Source organism: Berghia stephanieae, chromosome 2, assembly GCF_034508935.2.
Source record: "Berghia stephanieae isolate SIO BIC M18660-M18661 chromosome 2, UCSD_Bste_1.3, whole genome shotgun sequence".
NCBI lineage: Eukaryota > Metazoa > Mollusca > Gastropoda > Nudibranchia > Aeolidiidae > Berghia > Berghia stephanieae.
Genome location: NC_088361.1, coordinates 7,437,141 through 7,442,140, shown reverse-complemented (window position 1 = coordinate 7,442,140; position 5,000 = coordinate 7,437,141). Strand labels below are relative to the sequence as shown.

Below are 5,000 nucleotides of genomic sequence, written 5' to 3'. Positions count from 1 at the left end.
AGAAAACGGTAGGGGCCGCCTGAAGCCGGTGATCGTGCACAATAGTTGTGCTGACGAAGGGTTTTCACCCGAAACGTCCATTGTCTGTTTTTTCCCTTACGAAGCCTCTCCATTTTCACTCTTTCGTTAGTATTTTCAAGAGAAGATTGTATATTTGATAACAATGCAATATTTACTTCAAAGAAAAATGGTTATGTTCATAATAATTATCAAATAAATGATACGAAATGCAGTAATCTCAATCCTGTCCTATGGTGAATAAAATCACAGTGACCGCAATTTTGACCTACAAAGATAAAACATACTTTTTCCATTATGATCATATATTGATATAAAGATGTCCCACAATCCATCAAAAAACAGGACATTACCGGTTTTTAGAGCTGTGATACCATTTGGGTTCAAAACAGGGCAGGCCAGTGTTACGAGCTGCGATGATATGTTCAAACAGGGCATTACCAATGTTCAGAGCTGTGATGCTATCTATGTTCAAACAGGGCATTACCAATGTTCAGAGCTGTGATGCTATCTGTGTTCAAACAGGGCATTACCAATGTTCCGAGCTGTGATACTGTGTTCAAACAGGGCATTACCAATGTTCAGAGCTGTGATGCTATCTGTGTTCAAACAGGGCATTACCGGTGTTCCGAGCTGTGATACTGGTTCAAACAGGGCATACCATGTCCGAGCTGTGATGCTATCTGTGTTCAAACAGGGCATACCAATGTTCCGAGCTGTGATGCTACTGGTTCAAACAGGGCATTCCCAATGTCAGAGCTGTGTGCTATCTGTGTTCAAACAGGGCATTCCATGTTCCGAGTTGTGATGCTATCTATGTTCAAACAGGGCATTACCAATGTTCCGAGCTGTGATGCTATCTGTGTTCAAACAGGGCATTACCAATGTTCAGACTGTGATGCTATCTGTGTTCAAACAGGGCATTACCAATGTTCCGAGCTGTGATGCTATCTGTGTTCAAACAGGGCATTACCGGTGTTCCGAGCTGTGATACTGTGTTCAAACAGGGCATTATCAATTTTCCGAGCTGTCATGCTAAATTGGTTCTCAAACAAGGCATGACCAGCGCGACAAACCGTGATAACAACTGGGTTCAAACAGAGCACGGCCAGTCAGTGTTCCGAGTTGTGATGTTAACTGAGTTTGATCCAAAACTGACACGAAGTCGAAATGTATCATGTCCTTTCATCACTTCTAAATGTTAAATGGCGAGGGAATTCATTTCAAATCATAATATTATGGCCCACAGTCGTCCGGGTATAAATAAAGTCCGTAGTAGTAACTCTAGCTTTACGGAAGATTGAGTCACTTTGCTATCATGATAAAAATGACAAATACGTGACCAGTTTTCTTAAAAATAGTATTATGAACTTGATGCTTGAAATTAAGTTTTAAACGTGCCTAATATAGTTTGATGAGGATAGTCATTTTTAAAAAAATCTTTTAAAAACCTTAACTTACTTGATTCTGATTATTTTGACCTTATGTCAATTGATAAAATTTAAATGTACATATCCATTCTCACTTATTTAACGAATATGCAACGCATAATAAACCATTTTATTGTCTTTCTACAAAATAACCTATTTGCTAACATATGTTCAATTTCTTTGTATCAAAACAGCGGATATGCCACTATGCCAAATTTAATATATTTTGATAGTTTTCAATTGCCTTTATGTTCAAAGAAAAGGGCCTAAATATACTGCTCGATAAAATTTTAATTAAGGCATTAAAGCGAGTATGAAAGCATTATAGGATAATTCTACAGAAATGAATCAATACTCACCTCCCTCTTCTATTGTCCAACTGATTACACCCACGAAAAGACAAATGAATAAGGAATGATAATGTGTTATATCAAAAAGCATTTTGGCAACGTAAAGAGAGCTTTGGTCTAGAAAACACACTCAATTATTTTATATTTTCCTAAGTGCCATGACTGTTGTAACTGTTATCGGAACACTCGCTCATTTTATTTCAAGTGCACCAAAAGATAACCACAACAAAATCAAAACATAACAGAAAGATAACACGTAATGGTTTTTTTTTTTGTCATCCTTAGCTAATGCATATTGATCTAAGTATAGATATAAGTAAAAAATGTATTACTTAATGAAAAAGTGATTTATTTATCATAATATGCTACTAACTGGTTTCAACAAAAACAATCGCTTACTTAAGTTCATAATATTGCCGATATTTGATTAGGTTGGAAAAAAAAGATGGGCTGGCAGAAGGGAAAATTCTCGATGACATTTGGTTATTGAGAAATTACTGTAGCTAGTTACCAGCAAGTATGGGGAAAGAAAAATAGAGAAAATTAGCATAAAGAGGAATTTTTCACCACCTGAGAGTTTAATGTGGTGTTGATAGTAATTAAAATATATAGTTGTTTATATATATATATATATATATATATATATATATATATATATATATATATGTATGTATATAGGGTTTGAGTCCTGCTCTGAGCGGTGCATAGTTGAGGTCTTGGAGAAAGCTCTTTATTCACATGCTCTCACCGTACTCATCCATAAAATGAATACCTGGCCGTAAACAACTTTGTCTCTGTTGGAAAAAAAAAACTGTTTGTGGGGCCTATGTCTCATCCTTCAAGTTACGGTAGACTTGGGACCCCTTGTAAAGCACGTTGAGTCCGTTTAGTGAGTATTGCTCTTTATAAATGCTCACGTTTTCTTTTTGCTACTGGTAATTATAATATGAGACTATATGTTTTAAACTAATTTAACATTTGAAGGGGATCTATAGAATGAATAGAATACGATAAAGTTTAATATATACTCTGAGGTATATTCTTATATCATAGAAACATCTATGACAAGGGGAATTGCAAGGCCCGCTATGTTTTTATATGTTTTTAAAAAAAATATTTTTGGTATAGAGAATAAAGGGATAACTAAGGTAAAACAATGGACTTGGACTCAACATTCCGTATTAGACGGATGGGGCTGTGCGCATGACAAAGACGACTTTGATATTTACAAACGTAAAAATGCCGCCCCGCTCACCTATTGATTATCTTCTTATTTACTACTAGTCGAGAACTCGCAATGTTTGTGGAAAGATAAAGAATGCTACGAACAGGCACTCATCTATTTCACTTATTATACTTTGTATGGTGGAAATTAACACAGATCGAGACGAATCTTTTGAGCCATCGACTTTGATCGGCCGGTTAGAGCGACCAATGGCGAATCCCAAGGCCAAAGGTCAAATTAATGACGATCATTACGACCTAGCAGACGTTCTTAATATTCAATGACTCAACGGGTGATAGAATTACCCTTACTTTAAGAAAGGTTTGCATGGTACTCTCAATTCAGTGATTCTGTGCTCGTTGACGAAAATTCAACATTAGCTTTACGAACGATGATACCCCCCCCCCCCCGACCCTATTTATTTTAAAGAATCGATGTCTGTTGTGAACCTCCATCTCGTAATCACGTCCCCTTCATTAGTTAAACGGTAAAGGCTACCGTATCTCCACTCGGCTATCTATCTATATCTATATCTACATATCTCTATCAATCTCTCTCTCTCTCTCTCTCTCTCTCTCTCTCTCGCTCACTCTCTCTCTCTTTCTCTCCCTCTCTCTCTCTCTCTCTCTTCTATATATATATATATATAAATATATATATATACACCTATTTAACTATCTATATACCTATCTGCCTTGCCATCCATCTATCTAGCTATCTATCAATTAATCAATCAATTAATTAATCCATTCATCTATTTATCTATCTATCCATCCCTCCTCCTCCTCCCCCTCCCTCTCTCTCTCTCTCTCTCTCTCTCTCTCTCTCTCAGAGAGTCTCTCTTCTGTGTGTGTGAGTGTGTGTGTGTGTGCGTGTGTGTGTGTTACTTTTTTCTTATATATTTGTGTGAACCTGAGTGTTTTCATTGTTGATAAAGTACATCAATTATATTTCAGTCCTTTACATTATAAAATTTCTAATTGGCAATGATAATAATAGGACCGTTTGTGTCATATGCACTTTAAAACTCATTCCATATCATTTAAACAAAGTAAGTCAAAATTGGTCAGTTGTCATATTTCCAGATAAGAATAGTATGTTTGTTGATTTTTATATCTTGATTGTTATCCCGGGCACGTTGTTATCGAATGTTTACTTAAAATTGAAATGTTTACCTTTTCAAATTAGCTTTACTTTACACTTGTGAAATCCAGAGAAAGACAATGCAAAGAGACAGGAACATGACTGCTTTAGATTGTTTGATATGAATGGCACTTCAGGGTTGAGTTGATAGAGCTCTCGAGTCCGAGACAAGGTGAAGGATTCGAATTAAGAGTTCTGTCAAGGTATTCACTGACCACTCTGACCACTTAGTAGCTGTGATTGGGTGGAAGAGTCTGTTCGGCCTGTCGGAACTTACATTGAAATATTCAAATGGTAAAAAAATATTTTAACAGTACAGATTTGTGCACACATTCAAATGGTAAAAAACATTTTAGTGGGAAAGATTTGGTCACATATTCAAATGGTAACCAGCTATTTTAACGGTACCGAATTGAGTATATACTCAAATGGTATCAAACTTTTTTTAACGTTTACAGAATTGGGTACATACTCAAATGGTAACAAACTATTTTGATGTTACAGAATTGGGTTGCTATTAGGATGATATAATGGTAAGAAACTATATTAACGCGAAAAAAGGAATGAATTTTTGGCTTGACTCGTCTTGTGACTTTAAAGTACAACTTTTTTAAACGTTGGTGACACATAAACATTTGAGTCAATGGCCGCATTCCTCTGGATTGCAAAATCACATTTTGTGATTGGAGATAAAAGACAAGAGGTTATCATCTCGTTGTATCTTGGTACAGACACCAGGTAGTACCTTATACCGAACTTACAAAAGTAGGTTTTCGATTTTATCAATGTCTAAACTTTTACATGAAAAATTGCATCCTTGGTGTTTCATCTACT

At 35.9% G+C, this 5,000-nt stretch overlaps 2 protein-coding genes across 2 annotated transcripts in view; one reads left to right on the top strand and one right to left on the bottom strand.

Moving 5' to 3' along the window:
- Positions 1 to 1,948, bottom strand: part of LOC144964245 (uncharacterized) — a 12,753-nt gene extending 10,805 nt beyond the window's left edge. Inside the window, exon 1 of the mRNA XM_078898299.1 lies at positions 1,808 to 1,948. The gene's annotated coding sequence lies outside the window, so the exon portion shown is untranslated. The remainder of the gene's footprint in view (positions 1 to 1,807) is intronic.
- The window catches only part of LOC144964247 (uncharacterized), a 113,175-nt gene that overhangs the window by 101,068 nt on the left and 7,107 nt on the right, over positions 1 to 5,000 (top strand). The gene's annotated exons all lie outside the window — the stretch shown is intronic.